Source organism: Sparus aurata, chromosome 11 (assembly GCF_900880675.1).
Source record: "Sparus aurata chromosome 11, fSpaAur1.1, whole genome shotgun sequence".
NCBI lineage: Eukaryota > Metazoa > Chordata > Actinopteri > Spariformes > Sparidae > Sparus > Sparus aurata.
In genome coordinates, this window is record NC_044197.1 from 12174678 (window position 1) to 12190149 (window position 15472).

Consider the following 15472-nt stretch of genomic DNA (forward strand, 5'->3'; position numbering starts at 1 on the left):
CGTGCGCCTCCTTCTGCAGATACAGGTTGCAGCCACACATGAAAGAAATAATAAGAAAATCCATCTCCCGTATCTTTCTTTCTGGGCCACCTCGTAAAAATGTTCAAAGTCATTGCGAACTTTAAAAACACTATCCCACATATTTCAGTTGACAACACAAAAGCCGTAATGGGTAAAAGGCATCTGTGTTACATTTTCCCCTCCGTTTCAACTTGTGTGTGCCATTAATTCAGACTTACCCGCAGCTAAAGCCACCTCACCATCAATCGAACCTTGAAGCAGAGAGACGAGGCCCTGCGACGTTTAGATCTAAAACACCACCGCATTAAAAAAAAAAAAACACTCCAGCATGAAGATTAAATATGATCCTTTCAGTCCAGTTTGAGAATCTTATCATATGGTTTAAAATAACACTGGATATAGAAATGTTAACATGAAACACATAAAATGTACACATTTGATGTTGTATCTAGTTACTGAGCTGTTCATTTGATATGCCACTTTGTTGCATCAACAGTTGACCGACAGAACTTCTACGCTACGGCACCTAATTTTTAAACAGCTGCATTCATCTAAAAGTAACTTACTTCAGCGTAGAGTTTCCAGGTCATGCTAGCATTGCTCTTTGCCCACGATTAAACACCTGAACAACGCAAAGACAGTTGAATCTGTAATTCTTCCTCATCGTCTTTGGCAAACAACATCTGATGTCGGACAAACCAAAGGAGGATTTCATGATTTCAACAGTGTCTGTCAGAAGACCCCATAAATACTGGGCCATGGCAACAGCCCTTCAGCCCCTGCTTAGACATTTAAAATAAGTAATCACAGAGAAAGTTTGGAATGACACAAAGTTGTCTTAGTTAACTTTGCTGCCATGCAGTGCCTGAGTAGATACAGGAGGCTGTTTTGGTGAAGGCACAATATTTAGGTGAGAACATTTGTGTTTCATCTTGGACTGAGGGCTGAAACGGAGAGAAAAAGATACATTTGCAAATTTCACTGGATTAATCAAGATGTACTCTCGTGTTCAACTTGTTTACCTCTGTATTCTGTGGGTTTGTTTCTTTGTGATAACACCTTAACGGTGTCAACACAGTGACCTTGTTTAATTGAACCAGGATTCTCGTGTTTAATTTCAAGCTGCTAATGCCAACTACATTTGTTTTGTGATTTTGAATGTCAAAAATAAACATGGCCATTCCAAAATGTTGGTCCTACATGTGTTGCCATGAAATTGCCAAGCGATTGCAAAAAAAAGAAAAAGGGAAGTAGGTGCTTTTCCAACTAGTTTGTAATGAATTAGCAGAAGTAGAAAAAGAAGAATAGGACGCGAACGGGTAACAAAATCAGTTGTTTGCCAACCTCAAAAAGAAGAAGATGAAACAATACCAGTTACATTGGCCATGTACGAGGAAAGGGAGGAATTAATCAGGGAATGGGAATCTTAATGGGAAAATCCACAAAGATGCCAAGAGCAGACTTCTTCTCCTTCTTCTCTCAGAACGGAAGCAGCTGATCAGTCATTGTAGATAAACGTTTGCTAAGTCATCATGCGCATTAACTCTTTTTTGAGAATAACCTCAAGCGAGCATAAAATCTCTTTTGCAAAATTGTGAAAGTTCTTCAAATTTGCTGTTTGTCATCCTTCAGAATCCCCATGAAAATATGTTGGATGGAGACAGTTTGAGGGCACCAACCACCGATTTCTACTTTTGGCGTCAAAAGATTTGGTCAAAATCCTGAAAGTGGACCCAGATTTTCACAGTGTCAACTGGTGCTGGCTTACACTGCCATTTTAGTAAGTACAAGTGAAGTCCAAACAATAACATGAGAGTGACACGGAGTACGTGAGGTGATGATGTGTCTGACAGGCCCTTGGAATTGATATCAAACAGTCGGCCAACTGTTGCGACCAACGTTTTATTATATATAGCTGTTGCGACCCCGTCTCCCAGAGTGTGACGCGCAGTGAACCTGTAGAGATTGCTGTTATCGCACAGTGTGTGCGCGCCTTGACATTACGCTACATTAAGCACACACACAGAACAAGACGGCGAATTTGTTTTTCAGCTCGTCATCTGCTTTAAAAAAGTTGCGGCTGTTGATCTGTTTGAAAAAAAAAAACAACTTAATCACAGTCTGAGGCAGCGCAGAGAGCAGTGTGTGTTTTTGATAACTGTGTCTTCCTCCTCCACTCTTCTTCTCTGCTCCATTACTTTGTCCCTGTGCCTTTAAGAAGAAGGAGAAGGAAAAGGAGGGAGGGGAGGGGGCGAGAGAGAATGGGGAGAACAGCAGTGGCAGAGAGAGAGAGAGAGAGAGGCGGTGGTGGTAATGTTCTCATGTGTTTTCTTTCTGTGGGAAGTGGCACAGCCCCACCGCAGCATAAACACACACACACGCATGAACACACGCCTGCCCATGTAGGCACGCACTCACACTTACACACACAAACACACACACACTCACACACACACAGGAAGGCAACACATTTTTCTGCGTGTGAGTGAGGGTCCCTATCCTCACACAGTTGGTGAAGAAAGAGACTCATGTTGACGACCATATTCACCGGCTGCAATCCCATCATACGTGCAGACGTGGAGAAAGGAGGGGACGGCGTGGAGAGGAAGTGAGACGTTGAGAGACGGACAGGAGGGTGAAAATGTGCTTGACAGAAAGAAGAAGGCTGACAGGAAAGCGTGGTAGAGAGAGAAGGGAAGAAAAGGAGGATTAAGGAGAAACATTTCTGCATGTTAGAGAGTGAAAGCTCCCACACGGCCACTGAAGTGACAGTGTTGGTATTCTCCCTCACCAGAGGAATTTCCTTTGTGACTGACACATCGCAGGCCAGCACTGGCTGTAATGTCACTACCAGTAGACCCCCTTCATTTCTGGGCGATAACTGTGAGGGGGAATTGCTCTGGATTTTTCCAGTGCGGCTTCCTGCTTAGTTTTAGATGGGAACCGCAAAAAGCTGGGCCCAACCCGACAGAGCCACACTAAAACATGTGGTTACATCCTATGCCTGCTCACTCTCTCCTTCCATTATCCATTATCCACCATGCTCCACCCCGCCATCCTCTACTTCCCTGCCACCACAATATATTGGCTTTGCCTTCCTAGGACGTAGAGTCAAATTACCATGACAGTGCTGAGGAGGACGACAGGCTCGGAGTGAGAGTGGCAGCTAGCTGTTCCTCTAACAGGCTTTGCGGTGCCCTGATCCCCTAAGCTGGACCTGGAGGGCCATGGCGAACCACAGTCACACTCTGATAAGGGCCGGCCCGCCGGTGGCATGAGGAACACACGCCGCCTGCGACTGGCAGGCAGGCGGTGAAATTGCATCATCAGCGTGAAGGCAGCCACCACGCCAAAAACATGCCTCGGTGGAACCCGCAAAAAACATACCGTGCCAAGTCACTCCTCCCCCTCCTCCTCTGCTCTCTCCCTCTAATACCACCCCTCATTTCCCTCCCCTCCGCTCTCCGTTCCAAAACATGCACACGAGCACGCTTGCCAGCCTGCGTGCCCACACTTGCGCGTGCATACATCCTGCATCGCAGTTTGTCTCTGCTGCATGTCTCCCACGCGCCTTCGTACACCACTGCCAGGCAGCACGGAGCACTGTGACCTCCCACTGCCCTGAGGGCCCATGTGTACGTGTCTCTGTGTCTGTGTGTGCGTGTTGCAGGGGGGATGGGGTTTAAGCAGACGGGTAATGGGGGTTGTCACACCAGGGAGTCAGGGATAGACTGTTGTCTGCTCCTATGTGCCCTACAAGAGAGAACTGGTGCCATTATGAACATCATTCACTCCCAGAGCTTCACAACACAAGCCTTCAGTGATGAAACTGAAATCACACAGGGGAGAGAACGAAGCCTGCAACTTTTTGCAGCCGGTAAATATTTCACTTTATTGCAGAGTCATCGCTGCGAGTCAACCCCCATCTCCTGCCTCGGATTCAGATTCCCTCCAAATTGTCTTTCCAGCCTGAAACACCTGAAAATAAAAGTGCAAAAATCAATTACAGAAATGAGAAGGTACCAAGGGGGTATGATTGGTATTTATAAGAACATAGTGACGGCTTGATGGAGACAATGGAGTGAGACTAATGTGTTGTCGGCTGCATTTTGTTCCAGCGGACTTGTCAGCTGCTTGTACATTCGACTAACTTGGCTTAACCATGTGTGCGATGCAAAGTCGGGGTCATCGAGGGGACAGAGAAGCTGAAACGATAGCTGGAGGTGTGTGTCGTGCGAGGGCGGCGGGTGCTGGGGGTGGGCTGGCAGACTGGAGTGTGATCCTGTCAGTGTACAGAGGAGGAAAGTGGGGTGGGGGGAGGCGGCAGAAGGCTCAATGATGTGAATAATACCACACAGAAAGTAAACAGCCATTCTTAACGTTCTTAACACCTACACCAGCCGACTGGCAGATAGAGATGGTGGGAGGGATGGGTGGGGGGGGGGTAGACGGAAGCAAACACAGAGAAGAAGATCAGGAGACACTTCTGTGTGAAGTTCTCCTAATTTTTTAAGCTCCCAAAATAGCCACAGTGGGATGATGAATTTAGAGCTGCCTGTGTTGTCAAGAGAGGAGGATGAAGGTATTGTTTGGTTTCTCCTCCCTCCTCCCCTCTTTCCTCGCACTTAAACATCTCGATAGATAGACCTGCAGGAGGCTGTCTCCTTCATGAACCCTGCTCCTGCTTTAAAATCGCACTGTAAAAAAAAATAAAAATCTTGAAGTCTATGAGACGGTAGCAGGGACGGCACACTGAATCTTTTGTCTCAGCGCGCACCACTGTGAAGAGTAAAATCAAAACCGAGCCAACGCCACGGGATGCCTGGGGAAAGCCACCGCAGGCTCCACACTGAGGTGGAGGCTCAGCAAGATGCTCACCGGGGCTTTTTGGGTTATATGAGAAAAGCATCCTGGTGTGTGTGTGTGTGTGTGTGTGTGTGTGTGTGTGTGTGTGTGTGTGAGAGAGAGAGTGTGTGAGTGTGTGTGTCAGGAATGTTGCATCCCTCCCTCTCTCGTTTTCTCTCTACCTCAGCTTCACTCAAAGTGGCTCAAACTAAAAAAATGGGGATTTTGCCTTGTGTGTATTTCTGTGTGTGTGTGTGTGTGTGTGTGTGTGTGTGTGCGTGCGTGCTTCAGTACATGTGTGTATGTTACATGGAAGGGGGTGTAAGCCTTGCAGAAAATAGGTTGACGTGACCTACATATCCATGTGGCTTCTTATTAGCATACACCCATATTTCACATAGACGCACTCTTCTATATTGGCACACACATGCGCGCACACACGCACACACAAGATAAGACTGAGACAGCCAAGATGAAGGCTATTTACATTATTTGCATGTCCTTTGTTTGCCTTTAACCGTCTCAGCACCAGAGCAGATGGCACTCTGACACACACACACACACACACACACACGTGCATGTTTGATTGAAGATGGACATCCATGAATGAATGTGTGAGCAGCTCTGTGGCCAGCCACTTCCATTTTGAGGACTGCATGACAAACAGTTTACACGATGAAATGTGACATCATCAAAACCCATAGATACTGTATATGACACCACAGGAGGGGAAGGTAAATTCAAGGTTAATCCAATACAGTATGTAATAAGAGCAAATTATATTGGTCGTTTGTTGAATGTCCTTAATCAGACATTCCACATTCCAGTTTGAGAATTGCCACTGACACGATTGCTGTAGTATTCGTGGTCCAACATGTGGCCAGGTTTAGCCCACAGAAACGCTGACTGGTTATTGTCAGGAAATAAGGGTAAACAGGTCCTGTCTGTCACTTCAAGTCAGCGTTGACTTTTTTAGTACTTAAACCACAAAGACCACAATCTTTCCCTAAATCTTAACCAAGTGTTCTGGGCTGACAAAACACAACCATAAAACCAAAGAAAAAACAGTCATGCTTAATCGCCACCAGCAAAACAAAATCAAATCAAATCAGTTGCAGATCTGTCCAGCATGACTGTTTCCTTATTATGTTGTTTGAAAAGAGAGGAAGGTGAAAGAGCATGTTGTTGTTTTAACACAATAAGACCTCTTCAGGAGGCAGTCAGAGCAATTGGATGGGCAGTTTTGACAAAAAATATGTTTGGGGTTTTTTTGTGTGTGCAGTTCACCTCCATCACAAATGTTTGTGCCTAAAGTGGAATTCCAGTATCTTTAAACTTGGGTCAAATGCTTGGCATGTAAACGATTAATACTTGCAAAACATTTTGGTAAGCCATGGCTGCAATAGCTGGGGCTCCGACTGTCAGATGCTCAGAGCTGGCTCACTCTGGAGGACAGAGTCAGGTGCAGAGCCAGACCTTCTGGAGGAATAAACACCTGGAGTCAGATCTGGAGCTGGGAGGGTGTTTTACTTACCTTATGGATATAACATTGTCCAGAGAGAAGAAGGGGAAAAGAATAGAGAGAACCAGAGTCTCAGGTAAGTCCTGAGTTTAGCGACTGACCTGAATGCATACACAAAGATACACACACCCTTTGCGTCTCACCGCTTGCTAGCTTGTGGCTAATGTATGATAAAGTAATCTCGCTGTTTGTGGCAAATAAACACCCGCGAGAAACGTGAATAAACACAAATGATCCCATGTTCAAACTTGCTTCACTGGCGGTGGTGCAAACCATTTAACAACCACCATTGCTGATCACAATCTATTTTCATCAGACAGAAGTGTTTATGGATGAGGTCATCTTTTAGTTTTATTCACACAACGTTTTGTATTATCAGTGGACTTCCATTCCTCACCCTTTCCTGGGACTCAAAGCAGCAGTTGACCTTAACTTGAATAAACGTGTGGATTTCTCAGGTTTTGAACATTCTTGGAAACATTTATGATAATTTAAATTCACAACTCAACAAAATATCTATCAAATTCAGTCCAGTCATTCTCTACACATTTTTTCTGGAATTTCTTACTATTATATCTTTACGTCTGTTGTGTTTGTAAGAATCAATCTAAGATGTCTTGGAAAAAGACATTGATATTGTGTTTAGATTTAGTTGACTTAATTTTTTTCACTGTTTAGGATGAACTAATCTGCTGAATGCACACTGTATGTAAAATACAAAAAACATTCACATTTCACTGTTGCTAGGACATCCAGAAGTCACATCAAGCTCGAACAGTCAGGTAACGTCACACCTTCATTTTGGAAAAAAATGTTTTAACTATAACACAAGGACATTGTGATTTTTTATCATCTCAGTATTTGTTGGGTGATTGTGTTAGAAACCTTATCTTCAGCAGTTTCCATTTTGATGGTTGCATAGCAGTTTACGTACATGATTACATTTGAAATGTAGTGACACGATCACCTCCATGGCGCTCGAGTGACGGTTAAATATATGATGACGAAGAACATAGAAGACACATTCAAGGCTAAACTGATAACTCACAATAGTGATATTTTAAGAGAAAGAAGGGGAAAAAGCAAGCCGCTAACCAAAACAATTCATTGTGCTTTGTGATTCACCCTTTACCAACAGTGACACCATCCCCTTGACATGGCTTTATTCATAAACCCCTTTTACACACAACTGCAACACAACAGGAGACATCCAGAGATCTCTGAGCTCAGTTTTCTGGTTAACTGTTTCAGACCCCTGTGCAGGATCACTGTTTCTCTCCCCCTGTCTCTCTTTCATTCTCCACCGCTGTTTTCTGCTTTTTTTCCCCACCCCCCTCTCCCTCTCATCCCTCACTTCATCTCTTCCTCCCTCTCGCCTCTCTCTCTCTCTTTGCAGAGCAGCCATCCTCAGGACAACTATTAATCAGAGGCAGAAATGATAGATGTTTTGCTCACCAGCAATGCCATCTATTTTGCCTAAGTACAAACAGTAGCTGCGCTGTGCATATTTATTTCAGTTGGGGGGGGGAACGGTGGCTTGAAAGAACACACATATTTGCGCATTAACAAATGCATACACGCACACACAAACACATATTCACGTCCTCTGTAAACAGCCTCCACCACAGTGACGCAGAATTCAGACTTAAATATAACAGCTCACTGCGTTTTGCCTCTGCCTCTGTTTGAGTGTCTGGGTATTATTGTGTGTCAAGGCACCTTGCAGCTCCTCCAGCGCACTGATGATTAAGCGGCACAATGAACACCGTGGTCATTGTTGGCGTAGGATTTCGTAAAAAGACTTTAACTAGAGGCACTGGTGAGTCAGAGGACGGTAACACTCGTTTATAAATAGAGCGCTCCACAAGGCTTGAACCTATTGATGTGAATCATTCACTGTCTGAAGTATCATGCAAATTCACTGATTCTCAGATTTTCTTTGAAGTAGAACCATCTGACAACCAAAATGAACCAACCTACCAGAAATGTCAGACGAATTATTGTTTTTTTTCCCTCTCACTTAAGCTTTTGGTGCTCTTGTCTCTTTCTGTCATCAACCAGAAGTGTCTGCAGCTCGTTGAGAAAGTTTTTTTCTTTTTTTAAGCTAGAGTTAAATGATAACTTTTAAAAATTTTACCAATAACCTCTGCAAATATGGCTCCAAGCTATTCTGCAGACCCTCACCTCACTAGCGTTTTTTCCCTCCAGACTTTAAAAACCTGCCCAAAGGGCTCACCTTTTAAATCCTCAATGAACATCTATTTTTATAGACGTGCGTTTATGTGACAGCTTATTACCCCAACAAGGCTGCTACACATAGCCCCATTAGATGTGCTGAAGTTGCTGAGACCACCTCTGTTGAAGCCTCTACAGTGGAACATTTACATGTTGTAATTGATCAGATCGTTGTCCAAGGTAATCTGAAGAGTTAACTTTCTCATTCTGCAATCTCAAATGGCAAAATGTATATTTGTTAATGTGTAAGTTTTAAAGGCTGAGTTATGGTTGCACACAGCGTCTACACAGAGCCTACTCGATAACCTACATCAGTCGTCTATTTAGAAATGTGTGATCTTGTGACTGTGTTGCTTGTCATGGTGAGCTGATTGCCAGCTCTACTTTGCCCCTTAAACACACCGACCCCTTCCACTCGCAGCTATGTCTCTGCGCGACTCGGTTTCCGCAAGGCAAGACTACCACCAGACTGCTGCTGAAGGGCCAGCCTACCCTCTAGACATCGAGCCTGAACAGTCTCTCCAGCCCATAGACACTTCTGCAGCAAAGAGCGGCTCATGAGGAGGAGTATAACCCAAGAGCAGCTGCCGGCCTGTAAGTAGGGACTGCAAAAGCTGATGAGGGTGGTATGTTTTTCTGGGGAAACTGCATGTCATGATCCCCTGTAATACCACTGCTGCTAAACACAGGAGGAGAAGCCAGAAAGTGCAGTTCTACCAAGTGTACCAATCACAGTTGTTGCGGTCGGTGTCACTGCAACATGCAGTAACATTACTGGTGATGTTCCGTGAAGCCCGTTAACGCTTTACAGTTACTGTGAATAACGGCTTGACAAATAAACTTGACTTCTATCACTATATGTGGATGATGTTATCTTATATTTTATTGTTTAAAAGTTTCATAAATTCACAGTGTTTTTGTTGGCCATTATAAAATCTGTACATTGTAGAGGGGGCCCATGCATTGGTAGGGTTGTGCTGTACACCTCCACCTCTCAACACAAACTGGCCTGATTTGTTTCTTGTCCCATAGTAATAATGTCATTGTTCTATTGTAACTGTATCACATGAGGTGGGAAGTTGGAGGGGTTTGGATCAGAGTGTGTGTGTACGTGTGACAGTTTGGCATAACTAATGAGGATTAAGTTGGAACAAAGAAGTGTATCAGAGCCACAGTGTTGGCTATGATGGAGGCGCAGTCGTAGCTACAAGACACGGACGCCAGCGATTGGACGAGACAACATGGCCCACTCCTGAAGAATGCTTCCTCTCTGGCTGCGTGCCTCACTCGCTGGCTGGATGACTCGCTGTCTGCCTGGGAATTAATTGAATGGGCCACTCCATGTGCAAGAATATAACACATGCTCTACGTGTCAAGCAGTGTCAATTTACTGCTGGGGGTGGGGGATGGGTGGACCAGGGGAGTAGCAGGATGGAGAAAGAGGAAGATGATCTGCTGGTTTATAATAGATGGAAAGTGAACCATGGCGAACTGTTTACAGTGAGGTGAAGGATTATTGTACCACATGCACAACATAACGCATCATTATTCTTTGTCATGTCTTCACTTTTTTAGCTGTTAGTAAGCCATTTTGTACGATTTCATATGAAAAGATTTGGGATGTTGATGATGATTATGATGATTTTAATGTAACTACTACTCTTAATGATGCTGCGTATTGATCAGGTACTAAACAAAACAAATTACCCACATTACAAGACCCACATTATTCTTATTTGTAATAAACAATGATGTGTATTTAGACAATATATGTGATATTGATAAATGATTGTATGGTATTGATTTTTATAAGAATTAACATTGATTTATTTAATCGTATACAGTATAATGTACATAAATTAAGATCAAGTAGCAACTGCAGCGGCATTGTTTTGAAGAACCCCTTGTCAACGAACTTGAATATGATAACTGAAATATGAAATCATTACAATAATACATTTTGTAACTACACTATCAAATGTAACCTATAATCTGTTACGTTAGCCAACAATCTGACTTGACCGCTCCATCTCGAGGATGCTCAAGGGCTCTAAAACTCGACTTTAAATTTCTTTATGAGTTCAGATGACGCTCTGTCCATTTCAGATTGAAGTATTGAACACAGCCCTATTTATAGTTAAACAATCAATTAAAAACCCGCTGTAAACGTTACCTTTGCTCTGACCCCAAAACATTCATTTATTGCTTTGCTGTTCTTTTTGACACTATTCTTCCTCTACTTTTACATTAGGTTTTTTTTTCATACATTTAAAAGGCTCCGACAAATATGAGGGTTTTACTCTTCTACTAACAAATAAACGAGTCCAAAAATAGATTTCGTCATCATATCTGATCCACTGCGGACAATTATGTTTACTTCTAAGACAAAATCAGGCCAGCTTCTCCTCCTTTAATGACTCACTCACCCATGAACTCATTTACATGACTGAAAACCCCGCTTCTCAAAATCAGTCATGCACTATGGACCCCAAGAACAAACTGGACGTCTTGGCAAAGCTTGAAGTGAGCCAACAGTATGGAGAGTATCGATAATGAGGACACAAACCCCAACTAGACTGTGGAGCACTGCTCAATATGCCAGCATTTGTCCAAGTAGATAAATCAGAAATAATTGCCCAGTTCCCCTACATTTCCTGGCCACACTGAATGGAGATGAGGAGCAGCAACACAATACAATCAGACATCAGTCACTTCTCAGGCTTCACGGGTCAGCGGCTGAAACAATAGGGAACATAGGGTAATTGTTTACCATAATTTTTGGACAAAGACAGTGTTTTTCTTTCTTTTTTTTTTCTCCTAATCCTAATCCTGTTTCACCTATCTGCCACTTTACACATGTGGCTGTCAAACTCTTCATATGCAGTAATGACATGTACTAAAGTTTGGAAACCACTGAGATCTGGGTCCGCATCAGTAACATAATGTCAGTTACCGGTTGCAAACAAGACCCTGGTAGCAGACACGGGGTGCCTGTTAGCTCTCTGCAGCTTTTTCAAACTGTCAAAAATGTTCAAAATATCCCGAAAGTTAGAGAGAAGTCTCTCAGAAACCAAACCAGTTTAAACTAGATTCACTGACAGTTGCATAACAGAAGTGTTTACTTTGGAAATAAATATAGGAGTCTCTGAACACTTCAAAATAAATAAATAAATAAATAAAATAGAAAGTGAAGGAATATAAACTATTCATGCAAAATAGTTTGGTCAACAATGGCCGACCGAGGGGGAGCTGTGAACAGGGAGGACACGGGATGAGAGGAGCAGGACAAATGGTGTATGGACTTCTGAAATGGAGTGAATCACCTTTTACAGGGTCCTGCCTCAGCGCTCCTGGGTGATTGAACAGATCAGGGTTCAGTCTGACAGGGTGAAAGAGACAGACTGAGAGAAGAAGACAGGAAGAGAGAGGTTTATCAGTATATAGGGATTTGATCCTCCTGCTGTATGTCTACCAAAGTATAAAAATCGTAGTGTGAGCACCTGCAGGGTTAAAGGTCCAATTGCCAAGGTGATGATTAAACACTGTGCCGACATGTGGTCACGATCTGTTTCGTGGATGAGAGCAGGTTGAGATTAGAGGATAATTCATGTCCAGAGCACAAAATGAAAACTACAAAATTCAGAAAATGTCATGAATAAAACTGAAATCATTTGTAAATTGATCAAATATGAGAAAATGTTGACACCATTCAGAACGTAAGAGTCTAGTGTTGTGACATTTTATCTTCCAGCCATAGGTACAGTATTTCACTGCTGTCATACATGTTTCTAAATTTTATAACAGAACAAAAACAAAGAAGCACATTTAAATAAAGGCACCTCAATCTACTGTTTAATGAGCACGGCACCAGTCAGAAAACTACTGTTTGATTTACAGTAATATTACCTGACAGTGACAATTCCAATTTTCATTATTGCTGCCTAAAAATGGAATATCACTTGATTTAATCCCCTTAAGGCATCACAGAAATTTAAAAACTTCATATTTCATATTTAACTGTAAACTCAAAGAAGGTCAGATTTGAGATCATTTATTTGTATCCTGAATGTATATTACTCTCAAGCAGGGATGTCCAAACTTTCCCTTGATGGGGCCAAAACTGAAGCTTAAAAGTAAATACCTTGTTTTACCCCGTGTTCCTGCACTATTATGTTTTTTTTAATAACCTTATTTTGGCAGGCCAAATTGAACCTTGGCCCCTGAGCCCCACTTTGGGCAGCCCTTTTCTAAAGAAAAGACAATTAAATAGGTAATTTGTGAAAAAATATTCCAATGAAACAACTGTTTTATGGCTTTTGGTACAAAGAAAATGATAAATTAAAGCAACATTATGAAGAAATTGGTATTTTGTGTAAGTGCTCCACATAACAGTGGTGCTAACTATAAACAAATCTCATTACATTACACATTATAACAATGTGATGTGTTGAAAACTTGTATGTTGAAGTAAACATGCGTGTAATGCTGTGATCCTACTCTCACTGAAGTCACATAGTGCAGAAACAAGAGATGGGGGGCGGAGATAAAGACAAGTTACTGTACCATCAATTTGATTTTGTTATTTTAAGGGGAAAAAGCGATTTAATGTTGCTTATAAGTCAGAAAAGCTTTAAGCAATACAAATTCTGCTACATCTTTATGTTACTAAAGGTGTATTTTGGAGATATTGTGGTTGGTATTATATGCACCATCCCTGATTCAAACCCGGTCTGGGATCCTTACTTTATGTATGTTTTGTACTGTATGTATTTGACACATTAGCCATCATGGAAGGCTTTAAACTGACCCTAACCCTAACCCTAACCCGTCTTAGAGTCCAGTAGGTCTGCGGGAGGAAAATGACAACCAGAAGTTATGTGTTTGTTTCAGGCAGCAACAACAGAGGGACGGGGACGGTGTATTCAGCATGAACAGCTGATAACCACCATGGCTGAACAAAGGCCCTGTTCAGACGTAATAGCTTGTATCCAGATATATCTAGAATGTGTCCAGATCCATTTCAGATGGCCCGCAGAGTGCATCTCAAATGTGTCTCCAGTGACCAATTCTGATGAGATTTTGCCTCCCTGCTCACATGTGATTTTATCTGTGGGGAAGCTGACTACTGCCAAAGAGAAAAAAAATCATCAGAGAAGAGGACTCCTGCGGTTATTTGGTATTTCCAAAGGGACTTTAAAATGTTTTCTGAATTGATGGGCATTTGCAAAATCGACTGGTTTGAAGCTATGTGATACTATATGACGCTGCACAACAAAAGCTGAATATGTAGTCCTTCAGTTCGGCTGTTAATTCACACTACATTACCTGAGGATACGGCTGTGTATGAAAACAGTTTACTTACCAGATGAAATGATTCATTTTACGGGTTGCAGGGATTCATCACAGTATTACAACAGAGCCTGTGAGTCATCGCAGATACAAGCCATCAGACAGGTTTCAGACAAAGCCCAGTTTAACAAAAGTTTAGCTGTCGCAACTTGGTTGGAAGTAAAAACTGAACGTTCAAATTATCAACCAAATTTGCTGTTTGCAGTATATTCTCACGTAAAATGACATCCCGGTGCACAAGAGAAAAATAAAGATCATGGAAATGTCTGCTTCATCTTTGGTTTCATGTTAAAAGGGGGTTGTGTTTCTTTTGGATGCATCTACGCCTGTATTTTGTTCTGTCAAGGTGCATTTTTTGGTCCATTAAGTGTTAATAGGGCAGAAGAAATAGTGCCAATTAAAGACTCAAGCTTTAATAATAAAGAAAGAAAAATAAGGAAACAGACATGAACACAGGCAAACTGTGATGGAAAGTAAAAAAAAACACATCACGATTACCACTTACCACAGGGTATATTTGAGCCATTTAGCAAAAATAGATTAAATGGTGCTGGCAACATTCCACCCCCCAAAAAATATGTACTTTGTTTCCAAATAATTAAATCAATTCTCAGACGTTTTGAACATTTTGAGGTCATCGGACATATTATTACTCTCCTTTCCTTCGACAAGAGGTTTCAGCTAACACAAACTATACATATACTCACTGTTTTGTTTACTTCATGGTTTATTGGAATTTCAACTGCTGGATTTGGTTCATGAAATATCAGGGCACCACTCTTTCTCTACTTTCTATTATTATTAGCTTTGAAATAATATTAAATCATTTTAGTTGTTAGCGTTCATAAAATGATGTTGCTGTTGATGAAACGTCACTCAGAGGACACATTGCGGCTAATTAATTTGCAAGTTTTGAAGTGCAGTGGAATATTTGGGAATGTTTCTGTTCGGTGAAGCTTTGCCTACCTTTGCTCAATTTCCTGTTTTCCTCTTTGCTTGAACTGTTGTTGAGCAGTTCTCTGTCCGTGACTGTTTCATTACAAAGAAGTGTCACTCAGCCTGCTCTACAGTTTATGCTGCATTACCATAATCTACTAATCATGCATGCTCATGGCTGTGTGTGTATTGACACAAGTACACACACACACACTTTGTGAATAAATGTAGGTCTGTCAGTTTTTCATGAACAACACTTGTGACATTCTCATCAGATCTGTACTGAAGTTAACCCCCTATTGCTGCAATGAGGACACGATACGAGTCCAACCTGTTCTTTATGACACTTTGCGTGGGACTGTTTGGCTGAAGCCTCGCTGTATGTTCTCATGGTGTGAGCACATGGCTTCTGTATAAAAACATCAGACTTCTGATTACTGCGCTGAAATCTGAGTTGACGATGTGATGTGATGCTCAGATTAATCACTGCAGACACCTCCTCGCTCTCATTCCAGGTAATGCAGCGCTGTGCAGCTGCAGCCTCCTAAAAAAACAATGGTTCTT